Source organism: Phocoena sinus, chromosome 9 (genome assembly GCF_008692025.1).
Source record: "Phocoena sinus isolate mPhoSin1 chromosome 9, mPhoSin1.pri, whole genome shotgun sequence".
Classification (NCBI taxonomy): Eukaryota; Metazoa; Chordata; class Mammalia; order Artiodactyla; family Phocoenidae; genus Phocoena; species Phocoena sinus.
Window position 1 is genome coordinate 2,978,769 of NC_045771.1, and position 23,747 is coordinate 3,002,515.

The 23,747-nt window shown below is 46.1% G+C and overlaps 1 long non-coding RNA gene across 1 annotated transcript; it reads right to left on the minus strand.

The window, feature by feature from the left end:
* Positions 1 to 19,685: 19,685 nt before the first annotated feature.
* On the minus strand, positions 19,686 to 22,938 carry LOC116759237. Its single transcript, XR_004351392.1, has 4 exons — positions 22,584 to 22,938; positions 21,872 to 22,329; positions 20,077 to 21,193; positions 19,686 to 19,886 (listed from the first exon to the last, which is right to left on the minus strand). It is a non-coding gene; the product is annotated as an uncharacterized LOC116759237 (long non-coding RNA).
* Positions 22,939 to 23,747: the final 809 nt, after the last annotated feature.

Here is a 23,747-nt window from a genome sequence, read left to right on the forward strand (position 1 = left end):
TTCAGAATATGGCCCTCCTTCTTACACCCTTGAAGAAAAGTGAAGATAATGATGGAATAAGGGCCTTCTGGGTAGAGTACATGCACCTGTTCGGTCTTCAGTGGAGGCGGGGTTTGTTTAACCAACATGCAAGTATGACTGACTTGATTAACCTTTCAATGAGTGTTTTTCTCAAAAGCTGCCAAGAATAATCCTTAAAAACTCCAGGAGCCGTCTGCAGCCAACTGGCTTGCACAGCTGCTAAGCATTGATTTGGTGGCTCAGAGGAAGTTACATGTGAACATTTAAGAATAAAGCAAATCAACTTCTTAGAGAAGCTGATTAGGTTAGAAAATTATTTCTCCTAGGAAAAGAAGTCTTTCTCTTAGTCCTGTTGTTTTCGTCTGACTCAAGGTTTTTTAATAGAAATGCAAACCACATACGTAATTTTAAAGTTTCTGGTAGCCACAGTAAAAAAGCTTTTAGATTTAGTTTCTAAAATTTTATTTATCTAAAATATTGTTTCATTTACAAGTAATATTTTTAATTGTTTTACTCTTTTTTTATATATTTCATACCACTTACAGTTTAAAAAGATATATATACCCAAGTTATTCTAAGGGTAAGGTGTTTTCCAGTAACTGAGTTAGTGCCAACTTTTTAAAATTAATTTTTATTGGAGTTGATTTACAATGTCGTGTTAGTTTCAGGTGTACAGCAAAGTGAATCAGTTATACATATAGCCACTCTCTTTTAGATTCTTTTCCCATATAGGTCATTACAGAGTACTGAACAGAGTTCTCTGTGCCGTACAGTAGGTTCTTATTATCTATTTTATATATAGTAGTGTGTGTACGTCAATCCCAATCTCCCAATTTATCTCTCCCCCACCGGTGTTCATTTTAAGTTAAAATTCACAAACTGAGATGGACAGCACAGCTCCTCACTCGCGCCAGGGCACGTTTCCAGTGCTTGGTGACCGGGCGCAGCTGGTCACCTGTGAGGAGTGTGACCCGTCTGTATCCCGTCTCACTTTGCAAATAAGGGTGGAAGAAATGTGAACGCCACTGAAGACAACAACATACACGCTGCATCCAGATAAGCCCAGGATCGTGTCTCTGAGCAGACAAAGCCCAGAACTTTGAACCAAGATGGTGGAATAGAAAGACATGGAGCTCGCCCCCTCCCACAAATACATCAGGAGTACATCTACACGTGGAGCAGCTCTCACAGAGCACCTGCCGAGCCCTGGCAGAGAACCTCAGACACCCAGAAGCGCAAGGAAGATCTCCACGTAACCCCGTAGGATGAAGGGGAAAACGGGAGCAGGACGGGACCTGCACCCCTGGGAGGGAGCTGCAAAAGAGGAAAGGTTCCCGCACACTGGGAAGACCCTCGCTCACAGGGAGATCAGCCGGGACAGAAAGGGGGCTTCAGAAGCTCAGAGGAGAGCGAGGCAGCCGGTGTGCAGCAGGCAGAAGAGAGAGAGACCAGCACAGAGGGTCTGTGCTACCTCCCTGCAGTCCCCAGCCTGAAACACACGCCTGCTGGTACGTGCGGGGTTTGGGGGCTGAAACTCAGGCTTCAGAGGACAGACCAGGGGAGAGGACTGGGGTCGGCTGCACGGACACAGCCTGAAGGGGCTGGAGTGCAGTATGGGCTGCGCAGAAGAAGCCCAACCCGCCCTAGAAGCGAAGCGCCGTTGTTAAGGGGCACGTGGAGGGAAAGGTGGGGCCCGCCAGAGCAGCCTCACCCTGCGTGCTCACAGCTCGCACCGCCGTTGGAACCCCATTGTTAACGTGCGTAAAGGGAGGGCTGCCCCCCCCCGCCCCAGAGCGGCCTCTTTCTCCGCACGCTCAGCTGACACGGCGCTGCCTTCACCAGCTCTGGGAGCACAAGAGCCAGTGGGCTGTCTACATGCCGAGGCGGGGCTGAAATCAGAGCCCTCTCCCTGTAGCTGTACAGTCCACAGATTTGTGCCATTGCCGCCAGCTTTGCAAACTCAGTGCTGGGTGGACAACGGGTGCTTCCATGGCTGGGACAGGCCCGGCCTTAGCAGCTGTGGGCTCTGTGTGGGCGCACACATGGGGCGGGGCCGGGGTCTGGGCTGCTTCCGTAGCTCCCACAGCAGGTCTAGGTGTGTAACTACTGCAGTCCTGGTACCTGACTTCAGTGGACCTGCACTGGTGGTTCTGTGAACACAGTACCTGAGGGACACCAAGGCCAACTGCCTGCATCCCCACCATGGAGGTGAGGCCGAGAGGAGTGCCAACAACAGTGCATTTTGGGAGCCCACGCAATGGGTGACAGGTGACACCAGGCAGTGTGCTCTGCACGTGGGGACTACTCCAGCGGGGCAATACTCAGTGGCTCCTCTCCCAGTGGGACCACTCCAATCCTGCCTACCCCACACTGCAGCTTGAAAACGGATCCAGGGGCTTCTGCTCCAACAGCTGGGGAGCAGACCCTGCCCCCAACAGGGCAGTGACAACCACAGAGCAAAGAGGAGGCCCAGCTCAACAACTGGGCAGGCTCTGGTCACCACAACACCAGTTACACCCCCTTTCAGGGGGATGACGGCCAGGACACACTGAGGAAAGAGGCGGCAGGCATCCGTACTCAAAACAGCCCTAGCACCAAAAATATTAAACCTATGCAAGCTACACAGGGAAACTCCCGCATAAAAATAGCCCTCCAAGACCACAGTAGATAATTGTTTCTCCTAAACTCACAGAGAAGCATAAATAAAATGAAGAAGCAGAGGAATCGCTCCCAGTTAAAAGGTCAAGAGAATTCCCCTGAAAGAACAATGAAACAGACCTCTTTAGTCTCATAGACACCAAATTCAAAAAGGAGATAATGAAAATACTAAAGGAATTAAGAAGGGCTATTGATAGAGGTGCAGATTACTGTTATCAAGGAACTAGAAACTATAAAGAGCCAAAAAAAATTAGAAAACTCATTTGCCAAGACGAAAGCTAAGCTTAAGGCAATAAAAGGCAGATTGAATAACGAATAACGAATAAGTGATCTGGAAGACAGAATAATAGAAATCACCTAATCAGAACAGCAGACAGAAAGCCAAATGAAAAAAAAAAATGAGAGCAATATAAGAGACCTATGGGATAATATAAAGTGTGCCAATCTACACAGAATAGGGATCCCAGAAGGAGAAGAAAGAGAAAAGGGGACCGAAAAGGTATTTGAAGAAATCATGGCTGAAAACTTCCCAAACCTAAAGAACAAAACAGATATCCACATACAGGAAGCACAGAGTGTCCCAAACAGACCTACACCAAGACATAATTAAAATGGCAAAAGTTAAAGAAAGGTCTCTAAAGGCAGCAAGAGAAAAACAAAGAGTTAATGAGAAGGGAACCCCATAAGTCTATCAGCTGATTTCTCTACAGAAACATTACAGGCCAGAAGGGAGAAGGAAGATACATACAAAGTCCTGAAAGGGAAAAATCTGCAACTTCGGATACTCTACCCAGCAAGATCATCATTCAGAATAGGAGAGAGAAAGAATTTCTCAGACAAGCAAAAAACTAAAAGAACACAGCAATACTAAACCTGTCATAAGGAAATATTGAAAGGTCTTCTCTAAATAGAAGAGAAGCAAGAATCTATAGGAAAGAGAAAATCACAATTGGAAAGTAAATCACTTAAATAAGCCAGTACACAGATTAAAAAAATTTTTTTAAATACGATTTCTGTGAAAGCAATGACAACCACAATGAACAGCAAAAGCACAGGCATGCAGATGTAGGAGAGGACATCAAAATCATAAAATGTGGGGAAGGAGAGCAAGAAAATATACATATATATTTTTCAGAATGTGTTTGAGCCTATATGACTACCAGTCTAAAGCAAATAGATATTGGAAGGGGTTAACATACTTGAAAAACAGGGTAGCCACAAATCAAAAACATATAATAGGTTCACAAAAACCAAAGAAGAGAACACAAGCATAATATAAAAGAAGATCGAACTCAAAAGGAAAAGAACAAAGAAATACAAAATCAATTCGAAAACAAGGTTTAAAATGGCAATAAATACATATCAATAATTACCTTAAATATCAATGGACTAAATGCTCCAATCAAAAGACACAGTGGCAGACCGGATTTAAAAAAAAAAAACATGAGCCTACCATATGCTGCCTACAAGAGACCCACTATAGGGCAAAGGACACAGATTGAAAGCGAGGGGCTGGAAAAAGATGTCTGTCATGGCATGAAATGACAAGAAAGCAAGGGTAGCCATACTCATATCAGACAAAACAGACTTTAAAACAAAGGCAATAAAGAAAGATAAAGAAGGACACTATATAATGATAAAAAGGATCAATACAAGAAGAGGATATTACACTCATCAACATATATGCACCTAATATGGGAGCACCCAAATACTAACAAAGGGCAGAATTGACAGGAATACAATAATAGCAGGAGAATTTAACACCCCATCACATCAATGGGCAGATCTTCTAGATAGAAAATCAGTAAGGCAACAGAGATCCTAAATGATACAACAGAACAGTTAGACTAATGATATTTTCAGGACATTAGATTTAAAAAAAAACAAAGAACAACAACAAAAAAACCCAGAATACACATGCTTTTCAAGTGCACGTGGAACATTCTCTAGGATTGACCACATACTAGGGCACAAAACAAGCCTCAACAAATTAAGAGTATAGAGATTATTTCAGCATCTTTTCTGACCACAGTTGCATGAAACTAGAAATCAACCACAGAAAAACAAGAAAAAAAAAACGATTACACGGAGACTAAGTAACATGTTACTAAAAAACCAATGGGTCAGTGATGAAATCAAGAAGTAAATCAGGGCTTCCCTGGTGGCACAGTGGTTGAGAATCTGCCTGCTAATGCAGGGGACACGGGTTCAAGCCCTGGTCTGGGAGGATCCCACATGGCGCAGAGCAACTAGGCCCGTGAGCCACAACTACTGAGCCTGCGTGTCTGGAGCCTGTGCTCCGCAACAAGAGAGGCCGCCATGGTGAGAGTCCCATGCACCACGATGAAGAGCGGCCCCCGCTTGCCACAAATAAAGCCCTCACACAGAAACGAAGATGCAGCACAGCAAAAATAAATAAATAAACTCCTACCCCCAACATCTTCTTTAAAACAAACAGAAAACAATGCATATGCCCTTTTAAAAAGAAAGTAAATTAATAAATACCTTGAGACAAATGACAATGAAAACACAACCATACAAAATCTATGGGATGCAGCAAAAGCAGTTCTTGGAAGTTCATAGCAATACAGACCCTCTTCAAGAAACAAGAAAAATCTTAGACTTCCCTGGTGGCACAGTGGTTAAGAATCTGCCTGCCAATGCAGGGGACACAGGTTCGAGCCCTGGTCCGGGAAGATCCCACATGCCACGGAGCAACTAAGCACATGCCGCGGAGCAACTAAGCCCGTGCACCACAACTGCTGAGCCTGTGTTCTAGAGCCCACGAGCCACAACTACTGAGCCCGCGTGCCGCAACTGCTGAGCCTGTGTTCTAGAGCCCACGAGCCACAACTACTGAAGCCCGCGGGCCTAGAGCCCATGCTCCACAACAAGGGAAGCCACCGCAATGAGAAGCCCACGCACTGCAACGAAGGGTAGCCCCCTGCTCACCGCAACTAGAGAAAGCCCGCATGCAGCAATGAAGAGCCAACGCAGCCAAAAATAACTAAATAAACTTATTTTAAAAATTAAAAAATTTTTAAAAAGAAACAAAAATCTCAAATAAAAAACCTAACCTACCACCTAGAAGAATTAGAAAAAGAAAAGACAAAACCTAAAGTCAGCAGAAGGAAGGAAACAATAGAGATCAGAGAGGAAGTAGAGATTAAAAAGCAATAGAAAAAAAATCAATAAAACCAAGAGCTGGTTCTTTGAAAGGGTAAACAAAATTGACAAACCTCTGGCCAGGCTCACCAAGAAAAGAGAGAGGACCCAAATACAATAAATAAAAGAGGAGAAATTACAACTGATACCACAGAAAACCATACGAAACCATGAGAGAATACTATGAACAATTATATACCAACAAACTATACAACTTAGAAAAAATGGACAAGTTTCTAGAAACACACAGCCCACCAAAACTGAATCAAGAAGATAATTTGAACAGATAAGAAGATAATTTGAACAGACCTATCACTGGAAGTGAAATAGAATCTGTAATAATTAATAATAACAACTCTCTACAAAAGTCCAAGACCAGATGGCTTCACGGGCAAATTCTACCCAGCACACAAAGAAAACCTTAAACCAATCATTCTCAAACTCTTCCAAAAGACTGAAGAGGAGGGAACACTCCCAAAGACATTCTATGAAGCCACCATCACCCCAATACCAAAACCAGACAAGGACACTACCAAAAAAGAAAATTACAGGCCAATATGTTTGAATATAGATGCAAAAATTCTCAACAAAACATTAGCAAACCGAATCCAACAACATATAAAAAAAGATCATACCCATGACCAAGCTGGATCCATCCCAGGGTCACAAGGATGGTTCAACATACGCAAAGATCAATATAATACACCACAGCAACAAAACACAAAAAACACACGATCATCTCGATAGATGCAGAAAAAGCATTTGATAAAATTCAACATCCATTCATGATAAAAAAAAAATGCTTACAAAAGTGGGTATAGAGGGAACGTTTCAACATAACAAAAGCTATTTATGACAAACCAACAGCCAACATAATACTCAACGGTGAAAACCTAAAAGCATTCTTGCTAAGATCTGGAACAAGACAAGGATGCCCGCTCTCACCACTGCTATTCGAAAGAGTATTGGAAGTCCTAACCACAGCAATCAGACAACAAATAAAAAGGTATCCAATTGGTAGGTAAGAGGTAAAACTGTCATTATATTCATATAACATGATACATATAGAAAACCCTAAAGACTCCACGCAGAAACTACTGGAACTGATAAATGAGTTCAGCAAGGTAGCAGGATACAAGATTAACATATGGAAGTGGGCTGCATTTTTTTACATTAACAATGAAATATCAGAAAGGGAATGTAAAAAATGATCCTGTTTAAAATCACATCAAAAAATACTTAGGAATAGATCTGACCAATGAGGTGAAAGACTTATGGGCTGAGAACTATAAAACATTAATGAAGGAAACTGAAGAGGATTCAAAGAAATGGAAGGATATTCCATGCTCTTGGATTGGAAGAATTAACATTGTCAAAATGGCTGTACTACCCAATCTATAGATTTAATGCAATCCCTATCAAATTACCCATGACATTTTTCACAGAACTAGAATAATCCTAAAATTTACCTGGAACCATAAAAGCCCCAAAATATTACCAAAGCAATCCTGAGGAAAAAGAACAAAGCAGGAGATGTAACCCTCCCAGACTTCAGACAACACTACAAAGCTACAGTAATCAAAACAGTGCATGGTACTTGGCACAAAAACAGATATATGGACCAATGGAACACAACGGAGATCCCAGAAATAAACCCACACACCTACAGTCAATTAATCTTCGACAAAGGAGGCAAGAATTTACAATGAGGAAAAGAGAGTTGGGAACGTTGGACAGCCGCATGTAAATCAATGAAGTTAGAACACATCCTCACACCATACACAAAAATAAACTCAAAATGGCTTAAAGACTTAAACGTAAGACATGACACCATAAAACTCCTAGAAGAGAACACAGGGAAAACATTCTCTGACATAAAAGGTACCAATGTTTTCTTAGGTCAGCCTCCCAAGGCAGTAGAAATAAAAGCAAAAACAAACAAATGGGACCTAATCAAACATAAGCTTTTGCACAGCAAAGGAAACTGTAAACAAAAAGACAACCTACTGACTGGGAGAAAATATTTGCAAACGATGCAACTGACAAGGGATTAATCTCCAAAATACAGAAACAGCTCATACAACTCAATATCAAAAAAAAAATGGGAAGATCTAAATAGACATTTCTCTAAAGTAGACACACAAACGGCCAACAGGCACATGAAAAGATGCTCAGCATCGCTAGTTATCAGAAAAATCAGAAAAATGCAAATCAAAACTACGAGGTACCACCTCACACAGGTCAGAATGGCCATCATCAAAAAGTCTGTAAATAACATGCTGCAGAGGGTGTGGAGTAAAGGGAGCCTCCTACACTGTCGGTGGGAATGTACATTGGTGCAGCCACTATGGAGAACAGTATGGAGGTGCCTCAAAAAACTGAAAATAGAGCCACCAGAGGACCCAGCAATCCCATTCCTGGGCATATATGCAGAGAAAACGCTAATTCGAAAAGATACATGCTCCCCAGTGTTCATAGCAGCACTATTTGCAATAGCCAGGGCATGGAAGCAACCTAAGTGTCCATCGACAGAGGAGTGGATAGAGAAGATGTGGTGTGTATACACAGTGGAATACCATGCACCCATAAAAACGAATGAAATAATGCCATGTGCAGCAACACAGATGGACCTAGAGATTATCATACTAAATGAAGTCAGGCAGGCAGAGAAAGACAAATACCATGTGATATCCCTTACACGTGGAATCTAAAATACAGCACAAATGAGCTTATCTGTGAAACAGAAACAGACTCACAGACATAGGGAACAGACTTGTGGTTGCCAAGGGTCAGGGAGGTGGGATTAGCAGATATAAGCTACTATATATAGAATGGATAAACAAGGTCCTACTGTACAGCACAGGGAACTGTATTCCATATCCTGTGATAAACCATGATGGAAAAGAATATGAAAAAGAATGTATTTATGTGTATAACTGAATCACTCTGCTGTACAGCAAAAATTAACACAACATTGTAAATCAACTATTTTCCATAAGATAATTTTTTTTTTTTAAAGTACGTTTCCCCATGTACGTGACAGATCATCTGTGGCGGGACTAGGCACTGAGAAGAAACGTGGAAGAAATAACGAGTATCCTCGCCCTCCAGGGGTTTTACAGTCTCATCAGGAAAAGTTAACATGTCTTAATCCTGAAAATATTTAGTAATTAAGAAAAATACTTGGATTCATAGGAAGATGGCGGAAGAGTAAGAGGCAGAGATCACCTTCCTCCCCACAGATACACCAGAAATACATCTACACGTGGAACAACTCCTACAGAACACCTACTGAAGGCTGGCAGAAGACCTCAGACCTCCCAAAAGGCAAGAAACCCCCAACGTACCTGGGTAGGGCAAAAGAAAAAAGGAAAAACAGACAAAGGATAGGGACGGGACCTGCACCAGTGGGAGGGAGCTGTGAAGGAGGAAAGGTTCCCACACACTAGAAGCCCCTTCACAGGCCGAGACTGCGGGTGGCAGAGGGGGAGAGCTTCGAAGCCGCGGAGGAGAGCGCAGCCACAGGGGTGCGGGGGGCAAAGCGGAGAGATTCCCGCACAGAGATTCAGGGCCAACCGGCACTCACCGGCCCGAGAGGCTTGTCTGCTCCCCCGCCGGGGCGGACGGGGCTGGGAGCTGAGGCTCGGGCTTCCGTCGGAGCACTGGGAGAGGACACGGCTGGCCGGAAGGGAGTCCGAGGAAAAGTCTGGAGCTGCCAAAGAGGCAGGAAACTTTTTCTTACCTCTTTGCTTCCTGGTGCGCGAGGAGAGGGGATTCAGAGCGCTGCTTAAAGGAGCTCCAGAGACGGGCGCGAGCCGCGGCTAAAAGCGCGGACCCCAGAGACGGGCATGAGACGCTAAGGCTGCTGCTGCCGCCACCAAGAAGCCTGTGTGCGAGCACAGGTCACTCTCCACACCCTCCTTCCGGGGAGCCTGTGCAGCGCGCCACTGCCAGGGTCCCGGGATCCAGGGACAACTCCCCCGGGAGAACGCACGGCGCGCCTCAGGCTCGTGCAACGTCACGCCGGCCTCTGCCGCCGCAGGCCCGCCCCGCACGCTGTTCCCCTCCCTCCCCGTGGCCTGAGTGAGCCAGAGCTCCCGAATCAGCGGCTCCTTTAACCCCGTCCGTCCTGTCTGAGCAAAAAACAGACGCCCTCCGCGACCTACACGCAGAGGCGGGGCCAAATCCAAAGCTGAGCACCGGCAGCTGTGCGAACAAAGAGAAAGGGAAATCTCTCCCAGCAGCCTCAGGGGCAGTGGATTAAAGCTCCACAATCAACTTGATGTACCTGCATCTGTGAAATACATGAATAGACAACGAGTCATCCCAAATTGAGGGAGTGGACTTTGGGAGCAAGATTTATGATTTTTTCCCCCTTTCCTCTTTTTGTGAGTGTGTATGTGTATGCTTCTGTGTGAGATTTTGTCTGTAGAGCTTTGCTTCCACCATTTGTCCTAAGGTTCTATCCGCCCGTTTTTTTAAAAAATTTTTAAAATTATTTTTAATAACTTTATTGTATTTATTTTATTTTACTTTATCTTCTTTTTTCCTTCCTTCCCTCCTTCCTTCCTTCCTCCCACCGTCCCTCCCCTCCCTCCTTTCTTTCTTTCCTTTTCTTCTTTCTTCCTTCCCTCCTTCCCTCCTTTCTTTCTTTCTTTCTTCCTACTTCTACTAATTCTTTCTCTCTACTTTTTCTCCCTTTTATTCTGAGCCATGTGGATGAAAGGCTCTTGGTGCTGCAGCCAGGGGTCAGTGCTGTGCCTCTGAGGTGGGAGAGCCAACTTCAGGACACTGGTCCACAAGAAAACTGCCAGCTCCACATAATATCAAACGGCGAAAATCTCCCAGAAATCTCCATCTCAACACCAGCACCCAGCTTCACTCAACGACCAGCAAGCTACAGTGCTGGACACCCTATGCCAAACAAGTAGCAAAACAGGAACACAACCCCAGCCATTAGCACAGAGGCTGCCTAAAATCATAAGGCCACAGACACCCCAAAACACACCACCAGACGTGTACCTGCCCACCAGAAAGACAAGATCCAGCCTCATCCACCAGAACACAGGCACTAGTCCCTCCACCAGGAAGCCTACACAACCCACTGAACCAACTTTAGCCACTGGGGACAGACGCCAAAAACAACAGGAACTACGAACCTGCAGCCTACGAAAAGGAGACCCCAAACACAGTAAGATAAGCAAAATGAGAAGACAGAGAAACACACAGCAGATGAAGGAGCAAGATAAAAACCCACCAGACCGAACAAATGAAGAGGAAATAGGCAGTCTACCTGAAAAAGAATTCAGAATGATAGTAAAGATGATCCAAAATCTTGGAAATAGAATAGAGAAAATGCAAGAAACATTTAACAAGGACCTAGAAGAACTAAAGAGAAAATAAGCAACGACGAACAACACAATAAATGAAATAAAAAATACTCTAGAAGGGATCAATAGCAGAATAACTGAGGCAGAAGAACGGATAAGTGACCTGGAAGATAAAATAGTAGAAATAACTACTGCAGAGCAGAATACAGAAAAAAGAATGAAAAGAACTGAGGACAGTCTCAGAGACCTCTGGGACAACATTAAACGCACCAACATTTGAATTATAGGGGTTCCAGAAGAAGAAGAGAAAAAGAAAGGGTCTGAGAAAATATATGAAGAGATTATAGTTGAAAACTTCCCTAAAATGGGAAAGGAAATATTTAATGAAGTCCAGGAAGCACAGAGAGTCCCATACAAGACAAATCCAAGGAGAAATACACCAAGACACATATTAAACAAACTCACAAAAATTAAATACAAAGAAAGCATATTAAAAGCAGCAAGGGAAAAACAACAAATAACACACAAGGGAATCCCCATAAGGTTAACAGCTGATCTCTCAGCAGAAACCCTACAAGCCAGAAAGCAGTGGCAGGACATACTGAAAGTGATGAAGGAGAAAAACCTGCAACCAAGATTACTCTACCCAGCAAGGATCTCATTCAGATTTGATGGAGAAATTAAAACCTTTACAGACAAGCAAAAGCTGAGAGATTTCAGCACCACCAAACCAGCTTTACAACAAATGCTAAAGGAACTTCTCTAGGCAAGAAACACAAGAGAAGGAAAAGACCTACAATAATAAACCCAAAACAATTAAGAAAATGGGAATAGGAACATAGATATCGATAATTACCTTAAATGTTAATGGACTAAATGCTCCCACCAAAAGACACAGATTGGCTGAATGGATACAAAAACAAGACCCATATATATGCTGTCTACAAGATACCCACTTCAGACCTAGAGACACATACAGACTGAAAGTAAGGGGATGGAAAAAGATATTCCATGCAAATGGAAGCCAAAAGAAAGCTAGAGTAGCAATTCTCATATCAGACAAAACAGACTTTAAAATAAAGACTATTAGAAGAGACAAAGAAGGACACTACATAATGATCAAGGAATCAATCCAAGAAGAAGATATAACAATTGTAAATATTTATGCACCCAACATAGGAGCACCTCAATACATAAGGCAAATACTAACGGCCATAAAAGGGGAAATCGACAGTAACACATTCATAGTAGGGGACTTTAACACCCCACTTTCACCAATGGACAGATCATCCAAAATGAAAATAAATAAGGAAACACAAGCTTTAAATGATACATTAAACAAGATGGACTTAACTGATATTTATAGGACATTCCATCCAAAAACAACAGAATACACATTCTTCTCAAGTGCTCATGGAACATTCTCCAGGATAGATCATATCTTGGGTCACAAATCAAGCCTTGATAAATTTAACAAAATTGAAATCGTATCAAGTATCTTTTCCGACCACAAAGCCATGAGACTAGATAGCGATTACAGGAAAAGATCTGTAAAAAATACAAACTCATGGAGGCTAAACAATACACTACTTAATAACGAACTGATCACTGAAGAAATCAAAGAGGAAATTTAAAAATACCTAGAAACAAATGACAACGGAGACACGACGACCCAAAACCTATGGGATGCAGCAAAAGCAGCTCTAAGAGGAAAGTTTATAGCAATACAAGCCCACCTTAAGAAACAGGAAACATCTCGAAAAAACAACCTAACCTTGCACCTAAAGCAATTAGAGAAAGAAGAACAAAAAACCCCCAAAGTTAGCAAAAGGAAAGAAATAATAAAAATCAGATCAGAAATAAATGAAAAAGAAATGAAGGAAACGATAGCAAATATCAATAAAACTAAAAGCGGTTCTTTGAGAAGATAAACAAAATAGATAAACCATTAGCCAGACTCATCAAGAAAAAAAGGGAGAAGACTCAAATCAATAGAATTAGAAATGAAAAAGGAGAAGTAACAACTGACACTGCAGAAATACAAAAGATCATGAGAGATTACTACAAGCAACTCTATGCCAATAAAATGGACAACCTGGAAGAAATGGACAAATTCTTAGAAATGCACAACCTGCCAAGACTGAATCAGGAAGAAATAGAAACTATAAACAGACCAATCACAAGCACTGAAATTGAAACTGTGATTAAAAATCTTCCAACAAACAATAGCCCAGGACCAGATGGCTTCACAGGCGAATTCCATCAAACATTTAGAGAAGAGCTGACACCTATCCTTCTCAAACTCTTCCAAAATATAGCAGTGAGAGGAACACTCCCAAATTCATTCTACGAGGCCACCATCACCTTGATACCAAAACCAGACAAGGATATCACAAAGAAAGAAAACTACAGGCCAATATCACTGAGGAACATAGATGCAAAAATCCTCAACAAAACACTAGAAACAGAATCCAACAGCACATTAAAAGGATCGTACAACATGGTCAAGTGGGGTTTATTCCAGGAATGCAAGGATTCTTCAATATATGCAAATCAATCAAGGTGATAAACCATGTTAACAAATTGAAGGAGAAAAACCATATGATCATCTCAATAGATGCAGAGAAAGCTTTTGACAAAATGCAACACCCATTTATGATAAAAACCCTGCAGAAAGTAGGCATAGAGGGAACTTTCCTCAACATAATAAAGGCCATATAGACAAGCCCACAGCAAACATCATCCTCGGTGGTGAAAAACTGAAAGCATTTCCACTAAGATCAGGAACAAGACAAGGTTGCCCACTCTCACCACTCTTATTCAACATAGTTTTGGAAGTTTTAGCCACAGCAATCAGAGAAGAAAAGGAAATAAAAGGAATCCAAATTGGAAAAGAAGAAGTAAAGCTGTCACTGTTTGCAGATGACCTGATACTATACATAGAGAATCCTAAAGATGCTACCAGAAAACTACTAGAGCTAATCAATGAATTTGGTAAAGTAGCAGGATACAAAATTAATGCACAGAAACCTCTGGCATTCCTATACATTAATGATGAAAAATCTGAAAGTGAAATCAAGAAAACACTCTCATTTACCATTAGAACAAAAAGAATAAAATATCTAGGAATAAACCTACCTAAGGAGACAAAAGACCTGTATGCAGAAAATTATAAGACACTGATGAAAGAAATTAAAGATGCTACAAATAGATGGAGAGATATATCATATTCCTGGATTGGAAGAATCAACACTGTGAAAGTGAGTCTACTACCCAAAGCAATCTACAGATTCAATGCAATCCCTATCAAACTACCATTGGCATTTTTCACAGAAATAGAACAAAAAAATTTCACAATTTGTATGGTAACACAAAAGACCCCGAATAGCCAAAGCAATCTTGAGAACGAAAAACGGAGCTGGAGGAATCAGGCTCCCTGACTTCAGACTATACTACAAAGCTACAGTAATCAAGACAGTATGGTACTGGCACAAAAACAGAAAGATAGATCAATGGAACAGGATAGAAAGCCCAGAGATAAACCCACACACGTATGGTCACCTTATCTTTGATAAAGGAGGCAGGAATGTACAGTGGAGAAAGGACAGCCTCTTCAATAAGTGGTGCTGGGAAAACTGGACAGGTACATGTAAAAGTATGAGATTAGATCACTCCCTAACACCATACACAAAACTAAACTCAAAATGGATTAAAGACCTAAATGTAAGGCCAAACACTATTAAACTCTTAGAGGAAAACATAGGCAGAACACTCTATGACATAAATCACAGCAAGATCCTTTTTGACCCACCTCCTAGAGAAATGGAAATAAAAACAAAAATAAACAAATGGGACCTAATGAAACTTAAAAGCTTTTGCACAGCAAAGGAAACCATAAACAAGATGAAAAGACAACCCTCAGAATGGGAGAAGATATTTGCAAATGAAGCAACTGTCATAGGATTAATTTCCAAAATTTACAAGCAGCTCATGCAGCTCAATAACGAAAAAACAAACAACCCAATCCAAAAATGGAGAAATAGACATTTCTCCAAAGAAGATATACAGACTGCCAACAAACACATGAAAGAATGCTCAACATCATTAATCATTAGAGAAATGCAAATCAAAACTACAATGAGATATCATCTCACACCAGTCATAATGGCCATCATCAAAAAATCTAGAAACAATAAATGCTGGAGAGGGTGTGGAGAAAAGGGAACACTCTTGCACTGCTTGTGGGAATGTGAATTGGTTCAGCCACTATGGAGAACAGTATGGAGGTTCCTTAAAAAACTACAAATAGAACTACCATACGACCCAGCAATCCCACTACTGGGCATATACCCTGGGAAAACCATAATGCAAAAAGAGTCATGTACCAAAATGTTCATTGCAGCTCTATTTACAATAGCCCGGAGACGGAAACAACCTAAGTGCCCATCATTGGATGAATGGATAAAGAAGATGTGCCACATATACACAATGGAATATTACTCAGCCATAAAAAGAAACGAAATTGAGCTATTTGTAATGAGGTGGATAGACCTAGAGTCTGTCATACAGAGTGAAGTAAGTCAGAAAGAGAAAGACAAATACCGTATGCTAACACATATATATGGAATTAAAGAAAAAAAAATGTCATGAAGAACCTAGGGGTAAGACAGGAATAAAGACACAGACCTACTAGAGAACGGACTTGATATGGGGAGGGGGAAGGGTGAGCTGTGACAAAGCGAGAGAGAGGCATGGACATATATACACTACCAAACGTAAGGTAGATAGCTAGTGGGAAGCAGCCACATAGCACAGGGAGATCAGCTCGGTGCTTTGTGACCGCCTGGAGGGGTGGGATAGGGAGGGTGGGAGGGAGGGAGACGCAAGAGGGAAGAGATATGGGAACATATGTATATGTATAACTGATTCACTTTGTTACAAAGCAGAAACTAACACACCATCGTAAAGCAATTATACCCCAATAAAGATGTGAAAAAAAAAAAAGAAAAATACTTTAGCAACAGCCACGCAACACTATTTAAATACTGTAGCGCAGAAAAGAACGAGGCTGATGAGATAACTACCCTCAACTCTAAACCATGCTACCCAGTTCCTCAAATTACCTAATTTTGTTGAATTAAAACGCGCTCTACTGTGACAGGGCGAGAGAGAGGCATGGACATATATACACTAACAAACGTAAGGTAGATAGCTAGTGGGAAGCAGCCGCATAGCACGGGGAGATCAGCTCGGTGCTTTGCGACCGCCTGGAGGGGTGGGATAGGGAGAGTGGGAGGGAGGGAGACGCAAGAGGGAGGGGATATGGGAACATATGTATAACTAATTCACTTTGTTATAAAGCAGGAACTAACACACCATTGTAAAGCAATTATACCCCAATAAAGATGTGGAAAAAAAAAAAGCGCTCAAGCAAAGGTCTACGTCTGTGGGGAGTCTCGCTGTCTCCTGCACACCTCGCACGGATCTCAGCCTGTCCCTGGCGACCTGCTCTCTCCTGCCACTCCTCACTCATCTGCCGTGTTCCAGTCACACTCGGCCACAAGCATGTCACCTTCAACTGTCCCCTCCCCACACCTCCTGTCTGCGCCTCACCTGCTTCGTTCACTTGGCTGCACAGACGTTCACGCTGCTCCATCCCCATCACCGTCGGCGGATTCCTGTCCCTCCCGGAAATTGGAACAGGCTTCTAGTTGCCTCCGGGCCTCCGGTCTCTTCCATTTCCCAGTGTCCTCCAGACTTCTGAAGGAGCAATTTATCTGAAATAGAATTCTGGTTGTCACATGCCTGCTAGAAAGAGGGAAGGACCCAGATTGTGATGTTTCGTATCTTTCTTAATCTCTTGTGGCCTCCTCACCGCACCCCCTCATTCCCAGCGGTCACACGGGTTTCCTTGATGCTGCTCGTACGAGGGAACTCCCATTCCCACCTGGCAAGCTTCCCTGTTCACTAAGGCCTGTAAAGCTTTTCCTCATGCTCCCAGCCTGTCTCTGTAGCTTCTTCCTCTTATAGCTTTAGTGCTGTGACCCAGTAAAACAAATGCCTCGGAGACGGCACTTGGTTACTCTTCAATCTATTTCTCCACTGCTGTGACAAAAAGCACAAGCAACAACAACAAAAATGGATCAGTTGGTCCATGTCAAAACTTAAAACCTTAGTGTTTCAAAAGGCACAACGGAGTAAAAAGGCAACCCATAGGATGGGGGAAATATTGCAAGCCTGTACCTGATAAGGGGCTGATATCCAGGATATAAAAGGAACTACTACAACTCAACAAAAAGACAACCTGATTTTAAAACGAGCAAAGGACCTAAGTGGCCACTGACAGATGAATGGATAAAGAAGATGTGGCACATATATACAATGGAATATTACTCGGCCATGGAAAGAAATGAAACGGAGTTATTTGTAGTGAGATGGATGGACCTAGAGTCTGTCATACAGAGTGAAGTAAGTCAGAAAGAAAAAAATACCGTACGCTGACACGTATATATGGAGTCTAAAAAAAAAACAAAGAACAAAAAACGGATCTGAAGAACTAGGGGCGGGACAGGAATAAAGATGCAGAGGTAGAGAATGGACTTGAGGACACGGGGAGGGGGAAGGGTAAGCTGGGACGAAGTGAGAGAGTGGCATGGACATATATACACTACCAAATGTAAGGTAGATAGCTAGTGGGAAGCAGCCGCACAGCACGGGGAGATCAGCTCAGTGCTTTGTGACCACCTAGAGGAGCGGGATACAGAGGGTGGGAAGGAGGGGGACACAAGAGGGAGGGGATATGGGGATATATGTATATGTATAGCTGATTCACTTTGTTATAAAGCAGAAACTAACACAACAATGTAAAACAATTGTACTCCAATAAAGATGTTAAAAAATAAGTAAATAAAAGGAGCAAAGGACTTGAATAGACATTTCTCCAAAGAAGATGTATAAATGGCCACTAAGCACAAGAAAAGATGCTCAGCATCACCGATCACCAGGGCAAAGCACAACTACGAGACGCCCCCTCACACCCACCAGGATGGCCACCAACCAAAAACAAACCAACAAAAATCGCAGTAAGTGCTGGTGAGGGTGTGGAGAAATTGGCACCCTTATGCACCGTCGGCAGAAACATAAAACGGTACAGCCGTGGTGGAAAACATTATGGTAGCTCCTCAAATTTTTTAAAAAGAATTACCCTACGATCCAGCGATTCTACTGGGTATGTACCCCAAAGAACTGAAAGCGAGGTCTCCACGAGACATGTATACATGTTCGTAGCAGCATTATTCACAACAACCAAAAACTGGAAGCAAACCAAGTGTATACACACTGATGTATAAACAGAATGTGGTCCATACATACACCAGACTCTGATTCAGCCTTAAAAAGAAGGAAACTCTGAAAGGAAGGAAAAAATTCAGGAAATTCAATGTGGCTGAACCTTGAGGATGTAATACTAAGTGAAATAAGCCCGTCACAAAAGGGCAAATGCTATAAGATCTCTACTCACATGAGGTGCCTGGAGAGGTCAAATGCAGAGGCAGGAAGTAGACGGTGGGGGCCAGGGGCTCCGGGAGCGGGGAGGGGAATGAAGGGGAAGCTAGTGTTTAATGGGGACAGAGTTTCAGTTTGGGACGATGGAAAGTTCTGGAGATGGGCGGTGACGATGGCCACACAACACTGTGAATATACCTAATGCCGCTTAATTGTACACTTAAAAGTAGCTAAAACGGGAAGTTATACGTGTATTTCACAATTTTTAAAAAAGAGAAAAAGGAGACAACGCTAGTTAAGCCAGTGAGCGCTGAAGAGGAGATCGGAAAGATTCTATCGTGGGCACCTTCTTCTGTCCTCGAGACCGTCACTGAACGCTCTTAAACCAAGTTTTCAAAACCGCAAATCCACAAAGAATTAAATTATAACCAAATGCATCAGAGAGTGTGTGTGCGTGCATGTCCACATTCTCCTGTAGCTTCCATCACATCTGAAAAGGGTTTTGACCCAGAAAAGAGCCAGCGTTTACTGTGCTAAACCAAAGAACAATGGCTGGAGAAGCAGTTCTGGAGAGACAGAAGGAGGCCCTCTGAATAGCTGCTGGCCACAAAAGCAACGAGAACCCAGACATCAGTGGCCAAAACTAACTTTCAGACTTTGGAGGCTGGGCTGTCTGCCCACTGAGCTGCGTAGGGCTTTGGTGTTAGGTTGCAAAGCTCTAGGGCTTCTGAGGTTATGTATCTAGATCTTAGAGGCCAAGGTGACACACTGAGGCCGTCACTGCTGGAAAGGGGGCACTGCAGGGGGGAGGGGAGGAGGCCCTGTGGAGAGGGGCAGCTCGCCTCTGTGACTCAGCCCAAGTCACCCGGTTAGGGACGGCAGCCCCGCCTGAAACAGCGCTGCAGGCGCCCAGCACCGGGAGGGCCCGCCTGCCCAGGGTGCAGGCGTGGGAACCCGTCCCATAGACACACACGTCGGGACGGAGGCACGTGGGTCACAAAGCTCCGTCGTGTAACTGTTGTCTGTCTTGCGGTGTGTTTGTTCTCTGACGTTTGGAGTGAGTGGCACGGGCTCCAAAGCTGGTCCCTGGGCCCCGGAAGGAAGGGGAGGAGGGGCTGGTGCCCTGGGGGGTGGTCCTGACGCGCAGGAAGGAGGGTGGGGATGCTTTCTCCATGCAGTGAGATGCTCTGTGAGAATTCTGTTACACAGCTGCCCGACGAGGCAGCGAGTTGGGAGGTGAGCACAGGATGACGCACACTCCGTGGGCAACGTGTGATGACCTGGTGGTCCCGAGAAGCCACGGCAGCCAAAGCACCCGGCCCCTCCCAAGGGCAGCCCTGCTCGGGTCCCCACGTGCCCACAACTTCCCACTGGGACCTTCCGCGGGGCCGGTGCCCACCCGAAAGCAGCCTGCGCGGCTCCTGGACTCCTTTCCATCACTGGGCAGGGGAAACGTGCCTCCATTCGCGTCCTGGGGATGTGCAGAGGCTTCAGGGAAGCAGGTGGGTCTCTGCAGACGGGCTGCACCGCCCTGGCTGTCGGGGCCCTCACGGCTCCGTTCCCGGTGTCGCGTCCCATCGGCGTGACGGGAGCATCACACCGGACGTACTGCACATCTCCCGGGTCCTCGTCCCTCTGACACCGAGCAGAGGACTGTCCCCACGAGCGTACAGCGGCCTCCTGCTTCCCTCTGGGCCTCGGGCCGTGAGCGGAACAGAGAAGGAGACGCATCTGACCTCTGCTGCCTCCCTGACCCCAGGCGGTCAGGCTCAAGGGCACCGCACAGCCCAGAGCCCGTGTGGAGAAGCCCGGAGAGTTCTGAGAACGAGGCAGCTGCCTTGCTGTGCGCAATCTGGGGAAATGACGGGATTTTCTAAGGTCGTTACTGAGACCCACGGATCCATCTTAACAAGAACAACAGAACAGGCCCTCCTCGCAGTCACGTCTTGAGTGCGACCTTCCAGAATTCGAGACCTAAACTCCAGCATCACCTGCACCTTACACTAACTCGCCGCCAGCGTGACACGCCGGACAGGTGTGTCAGAGACGGGCGTGGCTTGTATTGGCACGGATTGGCGCTGCTAGCGTGTTGTTTGAGCACCATTTGCACACTTTCCGAGCGGCAGTCTCTTCTCTCTGATGATTTTATTTCAGCACCTGCCCTGGAGAGGTAATGGTGGACAGAGCACGGGGCACTTGCCCCGAAATTGCTAAAAAAAAAAAAAAAAAAACCCAATAAACGGCCCCAGCTGTCCTGAACGCCCCCAGCTGTCCAGATTATTTTTAGTCGGGATTTATCATTGGTAAACTTTGTTTTGCATATGCATGTAAGATACTTGGGTTTTATTTCAATTTACCATTTCCGGATTTTTTCCGAACACAGAAATTAGGTATGGCTGTCGTCATCACCATCACCTGGTATCATATGACAACAGAATGAAGACGATGCCAGTCTTGGATTGTGGACAGTGACACTTCTCTTCCTTAGAATAATGTCCTTTTCTATGGAAAGTTATCTAGAGAAGGAATGATAGCGTGCTAATTATGTCGGCACCTAGACACACAGACACACACACACAAAATCTATTTTCCCCAGAAAAACGCTTGAAACGTTTGAAAGCCGCTGCCTGTATATAATACGAAACAAAGTTATTTTCTGAGTGTGGATACAATATATCAGAGTTTAAGAACCGGTGACAAGATAGCACAATTCACAGCTCTTTTTCACAGCTGGTAAAGCTCATTTCAACAGCCCAGGAAAACTAGCAACACAGTTGCTCTGGGATCAGTGAAGCGCAGGAAACAAAAGCAGCCTCTTTGGAATAATACCTTAACATGAAGCACGGAAGAGGGGGCATAACCGCTCATCCTGAACCCAGTCACATCACCAGCTTTCAGCACACACTGACGAACCTACAGATGCTATAGTCAACTGCTCAGTTAACAGCCCCGGTTAGACTCCCCGAGAAGCGCCTGCAAGAACAGTGCTTGTCCCGAAAGAAGAGCCACAGAAACCGCAGGGACCATGCACTTCAAGGGTCAGTGAACAGCTCGGAGCTGGGAGCCCCGGCGGAGGGCACAGCCCCTGTGAGGGGAGGGCTGCAGGGCGCCCCCCACCCCCGCAACGCCCCGGCAAGGCGTGTCATTCACGGAGAAGCCCCAAATGAGAAAATTCTGCCTGAAGCCAAGGTTACCTGATGCTTCCAAAACCACAAACTGGTAGAGGCGGCGCAGAGTCAGCGGTCCCGAGCTGCAGTGTCCCTGTGCAGTTGGTACCCAACCGGGCTCCTCGGGGCTGATGCACAGCAAGCCAAACGCCGAGACGCCCGGGTCTGTTGGCGAGGCGGCCAAGCCAGGAGAGAGGAGGGCAAACCTCAGCTCTGGCGTCCCGGAAGGGAAGGGGCTCGGGCTATTTACGCGATAACGAATAAAGAAGCAGGGCCACCTGAGGCGTGGGGAGCGCGGGGAAAGGTGATGATTGGAGAAAGCTGCGGGACTCCTTCTGCGCAGGCGCAGGTGTAGCTGGGCTACAGGCCGCTGCACGGTCTAAAGGGCGCTGGGCGGGCCCTCGCGCAGGCCCGGCTCGGGAATCGGTGGTCCCATCCGGCCGCAACCAGTTCAGCTCCAACTGGACGCAGCTGATTCCAAGTTGCTGGGAAACAACCCGGGCAAACAGCCTATTGCTTAGGCTCCGTGCTGCCTGGTGGACACGCAAGTCTTAACTGACCTTGATTAGGGCAGGTGAAAAGGATTTGACTCGTGACCCACGGACTCGCAGTCAGATGTCTGAGCTGCAGGTGGCCTGTGGCGAATGTACGGTCATGGGGGGTCTGGGCATCCCACTCCACCCAAGTCCACGACCTGCCGCTGGTACCCCAGGCGTTCTCCGGGACCCTGGGCGCTCACCGGTCGGCCTGGAAGTGGAGTCCAGGCACAGGCTGCAGGCAGGGACGCGGCCCTGGGGCGGAGGGCGAATCTGCCGGTTGGGATCTCGAGTTTTCCTTAGTCCCCAGCTGTTTCCTCAGCCCAAGGAGGCCTGTGATAGGGACTCGACGATCGATCACCAACGCGGGCAGGGTCCCCGAGCAGGTCCTGGGCGAGCGAGGCCTCTCCTGCCCGCCCCCGGGTCCCCAGCTCCGGAGCACGAGGCGGCGGCCGGGAGGAATGAGCCGGACGGAGCCGAGAGCCGGCGGGCGCTGCCCGGGGCGGGGTGGCCCCCAAGTGCCCGCCGCCGCCCTCAGGCCGGGCTCCCTTCGCGGGCCGCAGCGCTGACCCAGGCCTGCGTCCTCACCCAGCCACCGCCCCCGCGCCCGCCCCTGCAGCTCCCGGCGCGCGACCCCCGCGGGCGGCCGTCCCCCGGAACGCAGGCTCCGCGCGCCCCCTGCCGGCCGGCCGAGCGCGCAGCCCCGCAGGCGCCGAGCCCGCCCGCGCGCCGCTCGCCCCCGGCCTCTGGACGGGCCCCGGCGTAGCCTCGCTGAGACCCCGGCCCTCGGCTCCCAGGGTCTCGGACGGGGCCCGGCGGAGGCACGCCCGCCCGCTCGCCCCGGGCTCCGCGCCCCACGGCCGCCGGGGCCCACCTACCCCTCCAGGTGCGGGGGCTGCGCCGCCCCCGGCGCGGTGGGAGCGGACGGCGCAGGCGCAGGCGCAGACGGGGCTCACCCCGGCCCCCGCCCCCCGCAGCCACCCGGTGACCCCGCGTCCGGTTCACGCGGCCCGCGCTCCCGGGGAGCCTCGGCCCACCCGTCACTTTCCCACGGACTAGAGCCCGCCCACCTCCAGCGCCTGGAAACCTGTTTCGCAGAGATTTTTCAGGTGGTAATTTGGGAAACTTGAAATGCAAATGGCCAGGCATCCTTCCAGCTCTTTGGTTAAAAAAAAAGAATTCTAGTCGTTCTGAATAACACCAGCTTCAGTTTACTGACTACCGCAGGCCAGGAGATTCCACCGACGTTCACATCACCGTTCCCTCTGAGTTAGTCTCTGCCTCACGAAGGAGGAACTTGGGCCCTGAGAGGTTACTTAGGACACTTGCCCCAGGACACACAGCAGGCCCATCTGACTCTGAAGCCT